Source organism: Phyllobates terribilis, unplaced genomic scaffold (assembly GCF_046119375.1).
Source record: "Phyllobates terribilis strain yellow unplaced genomic scaffold, ASM4611937v1 Scaffold_2__4_contigs__length_985480577, whole genome shotgun sequence".
In the NCBI taxonomy this organism is placed as follows: domain Eukaryota; kingdom Metazoa; phylum Chordata; class Amphibia; order Anura; family Dendrobatidae; genus Phyllobates; species Phyllobates terribilis.
The window spans coordinates 680,318,219-680,331,793 of record NW_027362762.1 but is presented as its reverse complement, the minus strand read 5'-3'; the positions used below and the strand labels follow the sequence as shown (position 1 = coordinate 680,331,793).

The following is a 13,575-nucleotide window of genomic DNA, read 5'->3' as shown; positions in this document are numbered from 1 at the left end:
AAAATGCTGCAGAAACGCTTAAAAAACGCATGGTAGAAGGCCTGCCATGTTCCCTAATGATAATCCGCATGTGCTGTGCACATGCTGCAGAAATTTCCGCTGCGGATTATCATTGCGGAAAAAAACGCAGCACTACCAATTATTTTGCGGAAGTGCTGCGTTTTCGCTGCCATTGACTTGCATTAGACCGCATGGATTACGCATCACTGTATATGTAGATGCGCATTCCATGCGTTCTAATGTGCGGATGGTACCCGGGTCTGGAGGAGAGGAGACTCTCCTCCGGACCTGGGTAACATAGAAAACTGTAAAAAAAAAAGAATAAAATAAAAAATAAATATATACTTACCTTCTGGCGGCCCCCGATGCGCTCCTCCTTGCTTGCTGGCAGTTTCCGATGGACTGGAGGACCTGCACTGACGTCATAGTCATGTGACGGGTCACGCGACGCTGACGTCGGCAGGTCCTTCAGTGTACCGCTGCCGGCAGCCGGGATGGTGAAGCAAGACACCGGGGGCCATCAGAGGGTAAGTATAGATTTATTTTTTTACATTCTCTCGGGTCACACTATATAAATCCATGCCATTTGCTCGTGCTCGTGCCATCTGCACAGACAGCACTCAGTGATTGGCTGCAGTTGTGTGTGTTCTCTTGTGAGGGGGTGGAGGATGATGTTTCACCACTTTGAAAAACTGTGGGTTCGTTTCAGTTTGGTTTTAGTTAGTCTGAGAGAGGGAAAGAAGGAAGGACACCCTCAGAAAATAGGTGATCATCACCGGGTGAGTGGTGTGCTGAAGACAGTAGAAAGTACAGAGAAAGCCCCATGGCAGCGGAATTCTGTTTAGCAGGCGAGTTGGAAGGGTGGGAACGTACAGCCAGGAGCTTTGTTAGAATCCTTAAGGGTCTCTGGGGGATGCACAAGTGTATGCAAGGCCTTAGAGGTTGCGGGTCCAAGAGAGAGTCAGCAAGACTGGGACAGGCTCAGTAAGGTGACAGCCAAAGGCACAACGTTACTTGGTTCCCAAAAAGTGGTCACTGGGAAAAGCGCAGCTTAAAATGGCGCAAACCAGGAAAAGAATGGAGGACCCAGACTTAAGAATTATTTCCGTACTGCAGGCTATTTCAGCAACGATGACATTGTTCGTATCCATTAGAAATGTACCACTGATTTGTGTAAAGGAACATGACAATGTTATTTCCTGTTACTCTCTGGGCTCAAGCCTGATTGCTAATAAAAAGGACTTTGTTGTATTGGACTAGTCTCTTTGTCGTGAGGTCTTAGGGAGCCGATGCCACGCTCTGCATGGTCGACCAGAGCTGGGAGGTGTCCATTACAGTAAAATGGCCACACACACTGTAACGGGTCTGGGAGGCGGAACCTCTGAGCTACTATACAAGGGGGCGGTCCTTGTAAGGGAGCGGGTGGCGACCAGGCAGGCAGTCACAGCAGGTGACTGGGACAGTCTCTAGAAGAACGGGCAGGAGGTCACGGCAAGTGACCGGGGCAGTCTCTGGATGAACGGGCAGATGGTCACGGCAAGTGACCGGGGCAGTCTCTGGATGAACGGGCAGATGGTCACGGCAAGTGACCGGGGCAGTCTCTGGATGAACGGGCAGATGGTCACGGCAAGTGACCGGGGCAGTCTCTGGGTGAACGGGCAGATGGTCACGGCAAGTGACCGGGGCAGTCTCTGGGTAAAGGGTTGGTACGACCTGTGGCGGCTGATGGTAGACGTGAGCTCCCAGGTGAGCAGGCGAGAGTCTCTGGATAAACGGGTGGTCACAGCATGTGACGGCGGAGCCTCCAGGAAGACCAACAGACAGGCGGCAGATGAGCGCTCCCAGGTGAGCGGGCAGAAGTCTCTGGACAGGCGGGTGGTCACAGCACGTGACGGCAGAGCCTCCAGGTAGGCTAGCAGGCAGGTAGCAGATGTGCGCTCCCAGGTGAGCGGGCAAGCTGGTCCTTAGACAGACTGACAGGAGTAGTAAGGCAGACCGTCGGACCTCAGGCTAGCAGGCAGGTAGCAGGATATCAGGCAGGAATTAGACAGCAGACTGGCAGGTATCTGGCAGGTAACTGGCAACGGGACCTGAGGGCTGAAGCAGAGTAGTGAACAGTGCTACAACATTGCTCGGGCACCTCCATTTTGGAGGAGGTGCCTTTTATATGGGAGGTCCTCCGGCAATTGGCCGGGGACTCCTTAGGACGGCGCGCGCGGTCCCTTTAAGAGAGGGGGAGCGCGCGCGCGTGCGCGCCCTAAGCACACTGCCGGGGAAGGAGCGCGTGCCGGAAGCAGCGGGGAGAGCAGCGCTGGAGGACGCCGCGCCAGGAGCGGGGAGGTGAGAGGGACGGCGTCTCTGCCTAGAACGGGGCAGAGACGCCGATGCTACAGTACCCCCCCCTTTAGGCCCCCTCTTTTTTTGGCCAGAAAGAAATTTCTCAAGGAGAAGCGGGGCGTTGATGTTCTCCCTGGGTTCCCAAGTTCTCTCCTCAGGACCAAACCCCTTCCAATCTACCAGAAAAAAGGTTTTTCCTCTTACCCTCTTGGAGGCCAGAATACTCTCTACCTCAAAGATGTCATCAGCGGAAACCAGAGCAGGAGGGGCACCTGGATTTTTGGAAAAAAAGTTAAAGACAACGGGTTTGAGGAGAGATACGTGGAAGGAGTTGGGGATCCGTAGGGTGGCCGGGAGTTTTAATTTGTAGGCCACAGGGTTAATTTGCCTGAGGACTTCGAAGGGGCCGATGAATCGAGGACCCAACTTGTAGGAGGGTACTTTGAGCCGCACATGTTTGGATGAGAGCCAAACCTTGTCTCCCGGACGGAATTGGGGCGGATCCAGACGTCTCTTATCAGCATATCTCTTCATCCGCTCAGAGGAGAGAAGAAGAGCGGACCTGGTGCTCTCCCAAATAGTAGAAAATTCGCTGACAAGAGACTCCGCAGCAGGGTTGTCCACAGAAACGGAGACAGGAAGTGGAATCCGGGGATGTTGGCCACCGACTATAAAGAACGGGGATTTGGAAGAGGACTCGCTCTCATGGTTGTTATAAGAGAACTCGGCCCATGGTAGGAGATCCACCCAGTCCGAGTGGTGAGCATCAACGAAGTGCCGGAGGTAGCTGGACAAGATCTGATTGATCCGCTCCACTTGACCATTGGACTGAGGGTGGTAAGCGGAGGAGAAATCCAGGGTAATGTCCAGCAGCTTACATGTGGCTCTCCAGAAGCGAGAGGTGAACTGAACCCCACGATCCGACACGATGTGGAGGGGCAGACCATGGAGACGGAAGATGTGGCGGATAAAGTCTTTAGCCAGCTCGGGTGCAGACGGAAGACCAGGCAGGGGAATGAAGTGGGCCATCTTAGAAAAATGGTCAGCGACAACCCAAATGACAGTGCAACCGGCAGAAACTGGAAGGTCGGTGATAAAGTCCATAGCGATGTGTTGTCAAGGAGCAGCAGGTACGGGAAGGGGCAGGAGATGGCCGGCAGGTAGATGTCGGGGAACTTTGTTACGGGCACAGGATGAACAGGCCGCGACGAAGTCTACCTTGTCCTTACGCAGGGTAGGCCACCAGTAATGCCGGGTAATAAGTTGGAAGGTCTTCTTTTGGCCAGCATGGCCAGCTAGTTTAGAAGAATGTCCCCAGCGAAGAACCCTCTCCCGATCTGGCACAGCTACGAACGTCTTACCGGGTGGAAGACGAGTCAGATCCAAGGGGGCCACATTCATCACCTTGGAGGAGTCGATGATGTGCGCAGGTTCCTCCTCTTGATCGGAGGACAGGAAGGACCGGGACAAGGCATCAGCTTTGACGTTCTTGTCCGCCGGACGGAAATGAAGAATGAAGTCGAAGCGGGCAAAAAACAACGACCACCGGGCCTGGCGAGGATTGAGTCTCTGGGCATTTTGGAGATATGCCAGGTTTTTGTGATCCGTGTAGATAATTACCGGGTAGAGAGCCCCTTCAAGCAGATAGCGCCACTCTCCCAGTGCCAATTTGATGGCTAGCAATTCCCGGTCTCCAATGGAGTAGTTGCGCTCCGACGAGGAGAAGATTTTGGAGAAGAAACCGCACGTTACCATTCTCCCAGTAGAAGACTTCTGGGTGAGCACCGCTCCGGCTCCGGAAGAGGAGGCATCAACCTCCAGGTAGAATTGTTTATTACAGTCCGGACGGTGCAGGACGGAAGCAGAGGCGAAGGCTTTCTTTAGGGAAAGGAAGGCCTCCTCGGCTTCAGGCGACCATGTTCTGGGGTTAGCCCCCTTACGGGTAAGTGCAGATAAGGGAGCAGTCCGAGACGAGAAGTGTGGGATGAAAAGACGATAATAATTAGCGAAGCCCAGGAATCGCTGTATCGCCTTCAAACCTTCAGGACGAGGCCATTTTAGAACGGAAGAGAGCTTCTCGGGATCCATTTGCAGACCTGTTTGGGAGATGACATAGCCCAAGAACGGAAGGGAGGTCTGATCGAAGAGGCACTTCTCGTATTTGGCGTAAAGGTGGTTCTGCCGAAGCCTAAGCAGGACCTGACGAACATCCCTCCGGTGTGTGGGGAGATCCGGAGAGAAGACCAAGATATCGTCCAGGTATACCACTACGCAGGAGTACAGGAGGTCACGGAAGATGTCGTTGACTAGTTCCTGAAAGACCGCGGGAGCATTACAGAGACCGAATAGCATCACTAGGTACTCGTAGTGACCGTCCTGGGTATTGAATGCCGTCTTCCACTCGTCTCCTTGACGGATACGGACCAGATTATACGCTCCTCGTAGATCCAGCTTGGAGAAGATCCTGGCGCCCTTGAGACGGTCAAACAATTCGGAGATGAGTGGCAGGGGATATTTGTTTTTTACCGTGATGAGATTGAGTCCTCTGTAGTCAATACAGGGACGTAGCGAGCCGTCTTTCTTTTTGACAAAGAAGAATCCGGCTCCAGCCAGGGAGGTAGATTTTCGGATAAATCCCCTAGCCAGATTCTCTTCAATGTACTCAGACATGGCTCGGGTCTCGGCTGCAGACAACGGGTAGATACGCCCACGGGGAGGAGTGGTGCCAGGTACCAGGTCGATCGGGCAATCGTATGGCCTATGGGGTGGCAACGTCTCAGCTTCCTTCTTACCGAAGACGTCCGCATAGGGCCAGTAGGGAGCCGGGAGACCAGGTAAGTTAGCTGGAGTAGGCTGAGGGCGAAGTGGACGGACCGGGACCAGGCAGGTCCTATGGCAGTCAGGACCCCATCGGAGTACTTCACCGGACCGCCAGTTCAATATGGGTTCATGTGTCTGGAGCCAAGGTAGACCTAGCAACAGGGAGTGAGAAAGTCCGGACAGCACATGGAATGAGATCTCCTCAGAGTGCAGCATTCCCACCTGCAGGGTTATGGGTTCGGTGACGAGCAGGATGGTCTCCGAGAGAAGTCTTCCATCCACGGAGGCGACTGACAATGGTTCAGCCAGGGACTTGGTGGGAATATGGTATCTCTCTACCAGAGACTGGGAGATGAGGTTTCCAGCAGCTCCAGAATCCAGATGGGCGAGTTCAAAGAGACGGTTTTCTCCCCAAGCAATAGAGACCGGTAAGGTCAGAGACGGAGAGGGCTTACTTTTGTCTAGGATGACCTCTCCGAGTGGTCCTAGACACTGGCGTTTCCCAGCTTTTCCGGGCAGGAACGGATGAAGTGCTTCATACTGCCACAATAGAAACAGCTTCCCTCGGCTCGGCGAGATTCTTGGCGAGAACCGACCATCTTGGTCTGGTCGACCTGCATAGGCTCAGGAGAGTGTAGCTGAGGAGAGACGGAGGGAGTGACGGGTTTCTGAAAAGTAGGAGCTAGACGTGGAAACCTCCTCTCACGGGTGACCTCTTTGGCACGCTCCTGGAACCGCAGGTCAATCCGGGTGGCAAGAGTTATTAGGTCATCGAGAGTGGTAGGAATATCCCGACCGGCAAGTTCATCTTTTATATGACCGGACAGACCCTCCCAGAAGACGGAAACCAGAGCGTCATTATCCCAGGCCAGCTCCGAGGCAAGGGTACGGAACCGTATGGCATATTGGCCCACGGTGAGACTTCCCTGACGGAGGCGTAGCAGAGATGATGCGGATGAGGTCTTCCGTCCGGGTTCGTCGAAGACTTTCCGGAAAGCCGTGAGAAAGGCAGGCAAGTCGGACACCAGGGGGTCTCCTCTCTCCCATAGAGGATTTAGCCAGGCCAGGGCCTCTCCGGTGAGATGGGACATGATGAAGGCAATTTTGGCCCTGTCGGAGTTAAACTGGTGAGACAGGAGTTCAAAGTGCAGGGTGCACTGATTTATGAAGCCCCGAGCCTGGGCGGAGTCGCCTCCGAAACGAGGAGGTGCAGAAAGCCGGGGTCCGGGGTAGGATACCATGTTATTAGTGGGCAGTGGAGCTGCCGGATTGCGAGTCATGGCACTGGCGGTGGTTGCAGGCAGAGCAGTCAGAGTGTCCAGGCGAGAATTGACATTCCGCAGGTGACCCAGGATGGACTCCTGTTGGGACCTCTGACGGGACAGTTCATGACACAGGTCCGAGAGCGAGGGAGCTTGGGGGCCACCGGGTTCCATGGCCCGAGCAAACTGTAACGGGTCTGGGACGCGGAATCTCTGAGCTACTATACAAGGGGGCGGTCCTTGTAAGGGAGCGGGTGGCGACCAGGCAGGCAGTCACAGCAGGTGACCGGGACAGTCTCTAGAAGAACGGGCAGGAGGTCACGGCAAGTGACCGGGGCAGTCTCTGGATGAACGGGCAGATGGTCACGGCAAGTGACCGGGGCAGTCTCTGGATGAACGGGCAGATGGTCACGGCAAGTGACCGGGGCAGTCTCTGGATGAACGGGCAGATGGTCACGGCAAGTGACCGGGGCAGTCTCTGGGTGAACGGGCAGATGGTCACGGCAAGTGACCGGGGCAGTCTCTGGGTAAAGGGTTGGTACGACCTGTGGCGGCTGATGGTAGACGTGAGCTCCCAGGTGAGCAGGCGAGAGTCTCTGGATAAACGGGTGGTCACAGCATGTGACGGCGGAGCCTCCAGGAAGACCAACAGACAGGCGGCAGATGAGCGCTCCCAGGTGAGCGGGCAGAAGTCTCTGGACAGGCGGGTGGTCACAGCACGTGACGGCAGAGCCTCCAGGTAGGCTAGCAGGCAGGTAGCAGATGTGCGCTCCCAGGTGAGCGGGCAAGCTGGTCCTTAGACAGACTGACAGGAGTAGTAAGGCAGACCGTCGGACCTCAGGCTAGCAGGCAGGTAGCAGGATATCAGGCAGGAATTAGACAGCAGACTGGCAGGTAACTGGCAACGGGACCTGAGGGCTGAAGCAGAGTAGTGAACAGTGCTACAACATTGCTCGGGCACCTCCATTTTGGAGGAGGTGCCTTTTATATGGGAGGTCCTCCGGCAATTGGCCGGGGACTCCTTAGGACGGCGCGCGCGCGCGCTCCCCCTCTCTTAAAGGGACCGTGCGCGCCGTCCTAAGGACACTGCCGGGGAAGGAGCGCGTGCCGGAAGCAGCGGGGAGAGCAGCGCTGGAGGACGTCGCGCCAGGAGCGGGGAGGTGAGAGGGACGGCGTCTCTGCCTAGAACGGGGCAGAGACGCCGATGCTACACACACCAAAGCAAGATCCCATTTTTCTGTACAGGGCAGGGGCGCAGAAAACGAGTACCTCTCCTTCGGCTTCTGCCCCAATCTCCATTACACTTTCATAATTTGAAACGTGATCCTATTATACATTCAGGGGGTGTAGCTCAGTGGTATAGCGCGTGCTTTGCATGTATCAGGGCACGGCTTCACCCCCCGGCATCTCCATGTTTTGTAATTAAGAAAAATGTCTGTGGTACAAATATTCAGAAATCTCATAAATGATCGAGAATTAACCTGCCATCTGTCCAGATATAACAGAAAAGTAGTATAAGGTGGCATAATAATGCTTTCCTAAAGGAGTTTTCCATTAATTTACTTTTAAATTGGCAAATGGCGATTTTAAAGTAGTAAAGACTCAGGTTCTCACCTACCGGCTTCCTCTGTTCCTCTGCACTGCTGTCTATATCCTTGCCGTCACTTTGCTCTTTCTTCCTGCTTGGCTGGTATCTCACTACTGATTGGTTGTAGCCCTCATGTGATGCCTCCTAATTAAAGAGGAGACCAGTGGGGGACACAAGAGGTGGTGCAGAGGAACAGTAGGTGAGTATTTGTGTTTACTCTTCAAGTCCACCATGGACCCATTTTTAACCCCTTAGTGACCACCAGTACGTTTTTTTTACTGACCTTTGATATAAGAGACTAGCATCCCCTGATGGGTGACAATCCTGTAGCTGTTAGCTGTACACTATACCTGACAACTAACTGCATCAGCCATGATCATTGGTGGCACTGACAATGGCTATTTAACCCCTTAAATTATGCTGTCTATAGTGACTACAGAATCTAAATAGTTAACGGAGTGTGGCGGTTCCCTCTTTAACCCCATTGGCACCCTGTGATCTTGATTGTGTGGTCCTGATGTTTGCCATAGCAGTTCACAGCCAAATAACAGCCTTAGAGTCTGCCGGCTGTAGAGACCTGTTCAGAAAATAACATTTAGGTGGTAAAAATAAACTTTTTCATTCGTGTCATGCCACTTTGCATTAATTCCTGAAAAGCACATGAAGGGTTAATAAACTATCTGACAGCAATTTTGAATACATTGAGGGGGTGCTGTTTTTAAAATGGTATCACTTTTGGGGGTTTCCAATATATAGGACCTCCAAAGTCACTTCAAAACTGAATAAAAATAATATATATAAAAATATTTAATATATTTATTTAACCCCTTTCTGACATTGTCAGTAATAGTGCGTCCATGTGCCCTGGTCCTATTGGACCAGGTGCGTACTATTACGCACAATGTGATCGCGCCCGCACACAAGCGGTGCAGGGCGATCGCCGCCGGGTGTCAGCTGATTGTCACAGCTGACACCTGGTCCTGCACTGCTCCCCCCACATTAACCCCCGAAATGCTGCGATCGAAGTTGATCGCAGCATTCTGGGAGCAAGGAGAGGTAAGCGCTGCTTACTTACCTCTTCTCCAGTGTCCCGCTCTGTCTGTGTCGGGTCCCGGTGTTTGTCAAGATGACCCGATGTCAGACGACATCCGGGTCACCAGACAGCAGGAAGTTAGGTAGATCGTTCTCAGTACACGGTCTACCTAACTTGTGTGCACAGGGCTGCAGCCTGCCAAGCATAGAGATGCTGCTGAAGGTTCTGGTGACGTATTTATTTACTGATGATGTTTCTGGTGCCATGTTCATGTACTATTGATGACACTGGTGCTCTAATTATGTACTGATGATGATTTTAGCTTCATATTTATGTACTGATGATAGTTCTGGTGATGAATGTATCACCAGAATCATCATCATTGCATGAATACAGCACCAGAACAATCATCACTACATGAATATGTCACCAGAACCGGAATACATCAGCAGAACCACCATCAGTTTTGTGCAAGCTGTATTTGTCACATAATGGATGCAAAAAACATCAGACGTATCCCTTTACCTATAGTGGGCCCAATGCTGGTCACCTTAATTGAAATGAAACAGCCCTGATTATATTTACGCTTAATTAGTTTCCATAACTATCCTTGGGTTCTCCATTTAAAATATAAGCCGTCAGGGATTAATATCGCTATTTTTTCCCCTTGTATTGTGGAAATGCTCCTCAAAAATGATTGATTCTGTATCTAACTTTGAAAGCACTCCCTGTTAAGTCACATCCCTAAAGTACACCACTTTGTTTTTTACTTTTGATGAATTTTTTAGTGAAAAAGGTCATCAGAGTTTGCTACCTGACCCATCGGAAGGGAAGGGGGAGGTGCATCAAGGGGTCCTGTTACCTTAGTATCTGAGCCATTCCTTTGCTTTGGGTTGTGGGGGGGGGGGGGGGTAAGGGGGAGCCATTTTGTCCCGGCCCTGAGTGACACATCCCAACAATGAGGCTCTCTGCCCCTGCATTATGCAATTTTTCCACTGTTGGTGTCTGAGGCCCTTTATCTCTGATGTCAGGGACATTTCTGGGGTTCAGACATGAGTAGTCAGTATAGAATGTTCCTCTGGTGAGAAAACGTGGATACATGTTCTCATCACAGATGACGTTGTGTACTTGTGTCTTACTGGCCCTGACAGCTCCTATCATAGCCTCATCTGGAGTAGACGCACCAGTCGGGGTTTGTAGTTTGGATTTTGCACCCATAATATTATCATCTGCAGTTTTCTTCACTACATCAGAATCTATTGAAACATTTTTCAGATTTTCCTGGATTCCCCAGTGTGATAAACTGTCAGATATTCAATCCCCTCGTTTGTACATAGTTTCAGAATGACGATGTTGATTCAAACATATGCATAAATATGTGAGCTGTAATCACAGCCTCATACTTAAAGGGGTTGTCCCATGAACAAAATACATTTTAATTAAAGGGAATCTGTCACCAGTTTTTTGCCACCTCATCAGAGAGCAGCATAATGTAGGAAAAAAAGACTCTGATTCCAGCAATGTATCAATTAGTTTACGGGGTTCAGCAGTTGTGACAAACTCAGAATTTTTAGATGTAGCAGAGGTAGCAGAGCTCTGAATCTACCACAGCTTTCTGTGTACATAGTCTATTGACCGTGAGCTGCTTTTCACAGGAGGGAGCTAGGTTGGGCAGTGATAATCTCCTGGTGATAAATCATTCATTGTATGTAAACAAAGGCATACAGGCTAATAAGTGACACATCACTGAAATCTTTGTCTCAGCCCCTACTGGGGGTTACATGCTGGCCTCAGATTACAAAGCAAAAACCTGCTGACAGCATCCCTTTAATAGACCTTGGTATAACAATAAATTTCACAGTGCTGATATCACATCAACAGAGCTGCAGTCAATCAGTGAGCTCGGCAGCTCGCTGATTGGGTGCAGCACTGTCAACGTGAGGTCAGAGTTGCAGACAAACACAGACACGACAACCCTCAATACTGGACCTGGTGAGGGCGAGCAAGGTACAGTTTGTTTATTTTTTAACCCCTTTACGACCTTGCTCGTATAGGTATGTTCAAGGTTGCATTCTCCTCTTTGGACCGGGCTCTAGCCATGAGCCCACATCTTTTTGGGCACATGACAGCTGATCTGATCAGCTGTCATGTGCCCCTAACAGCCGCGGATGGAATCACAATCCACCTCCGGCTGTTTACATGTTAAATTTCACTGTCAAACTCCGACAGCGGTGTTTAACATGCACGCGCTGGAAGCATATCATAAGACCCACCCATCGACGCACCCATCACATGATCGTGGGCCGCCAATGGGTTGGCATGACAATCCGGGGTCTGCAGGAGACCCCTGTGGTTGTCATAGCAGATGAACACTTTTGTTACACATAGCTAAAGCCCTGCTATGTGTAACACAGGCGATCGTAAAAATAAAAATGTTTTTAAAAATAGTTAAAAATTGTTAAATATATAAAAGTTCTATATTGTTTCGCCCCATTCAAAATAAAACAATTAAAAATCAATAAAAAATATACATATTTGGTATCACCTCGTTCAGAATCTCTCTCTATTAATGTAAAAAAAATGAATCCTAACGAGAAAAAAAATCAAAACCCCAGAATTATGTTTATTTGGTCTCCACAACATTGAATTAAAATGCAATAACAGGGTATCAAAACATCGCATCTACCCCAAAATGGTATCAATAAAAATGTCAGCTGGCAGGTCAGTTTTAGCATTTAGTGAGCATGGTAAAAAAAACAAAAAAAAAACAATTGTGGAATTGCATTTTTTTTTGCAGTTTCACTGCACTTGGATTTTTTTTCCAATTGTCCAGTACTACAGGATATGGTAAAACCAATGGTGTTGTTCAAAAATCCAACTCGTTCCGCAAAAAAATAATCTTTCACACGGCCATATTGACCGAAAAATAAAAAAGTTATGGGTCTGGGAGGAAAGGGAGCAAAAAACAAAAATACAAAAAACCCAAGGTGGTAGAGGGATTAATGGTATAATATGAGTGAAAATGAAAAAGAATAAATAAATCTTCCCTCAGTTTTTTATTTTCATTTTTTTTGGCGCTCACTGTGGAAAAATGTACTTCATTCTGCAGGTCGATATAATTAGGGTATGTGCACACGATGCAGAAATGCTCAGGATTTTTTCCTGAGCGTTTCTGCATCTCTCTGGCAGGAAAAAACGCATGCGGATTGTACATGCGGTTTCCTGCCAGGGACATGCGGAAATGAAGCGGTCTTCACTTTCATTTCCGCATGCGGGTTGACAAGCGCTTCCCAAGCGATTTTAGCATCACTTGGAAAGTGCTTGTCAACTTCACACTATATAAATCCATGCAACCGGCATGGATTTATATAGTGTGTGAATGTCAAAAAATAAAAAATAAATCTATACTTTACCCTCTGATGGCCCCCGGTGTCCTGCTTCATCGGTCCCGGCTGCCGGCAGTGAAGACTTTAGGACCTTCCGACGTCAGCGTCACGTGACCCGTCACATGACTCTGACGTCAGCGAAGGTCCTTCTTCATTCAACCGCGAAGTGCCCGGGAAGCCGGCAGGACGCAGCGCGGGCCGTCAGAAGGTGAGAATATATATATTTTTTATTTTATTCTTTTTTTTTTAATGGTACCTGGGTCTGGATGAGAGTTCTCTCATCCACACCCGGGTACCATCCGCACATTAGACCGCATGAAAAGCGCATCAACATATACAGTGATGCGGATTCCATGCGGTCTAATGCAAGTCAATGGCGGCAAAAGAGCAGCGTTTCCGCAAAATTAATTGACATGCTGCGGATTTTTGAGCGCAGCGTTTACGCTGCGGAAAAATCCGCATCATGGGCACAGCACATGCAGATTTCCATTGGGGAACATTGCTGCCCTTCTACCATGCGTTTTTCATGCGTTTCTGCGGCGTTTACGCAACTGCAAAAACGCCGCGGAAACGCATGAAAAACGCATCGTGTGAACTCAGCCTTACAGAGATTTCCAGTTTATTTATTTATTTATTTTTTATATTTATTTCTTTTTTTAATCATTGACCCATAACTTTAATTTTTCTGTTTAGATTTGAGCAAAAGCTTTTTTTAATGGAAGGAGCTACAATATTTATGGTTAACAGTGTGCAGTACATATGATGTTTTCATCATTTTTTTTTTTTTTTTGTGCGGTGAGAACAATAAAAAATATAGTCTGCACAGATTGGTGGAGTCTTGATTTTTTTTTTATAGATTAAAAAGGTTCTCCGACCTAATTCTTTACATATTGGGAAGTAAGTGACCTGAGGATACCTACCAAGTCAGGTGCATGATGGTGGTCAAACTTGCATTGTTCCATCATGTACCTTAAGACGTGATGTCATCAGCGCTGTTCACCTTCTAATATGGAAGTAAGCAGCGCTGAACAAACTCTTGAAGATCTCATAGGTCCCAGGCACGCTATGCCATGCTGTGCTGCCCTGGCCCTGCTGATTTCAGCACTGCAGCGCTATAATACGCATCAGATATTGCTGCCTGGCGGCTGG

At 49.6% G+C, this 13,575-nt stretch overlaps 1 protein-coding gene across 1 annotated transcript in view; it reads left to right on the top strand.

Moving 5' to 3' along the window:
• LOC141224289 (microtubule-associated serine/threonine-protein kinase 3-like) overlaps positions 1–13,575 on the top strand; it is a 40,837-nt gene that overhangs the window by 11,672 nt on the left and 15,590 nt on the right. The gene's annotated exons all lie outside the window — the stretch shown is intronic.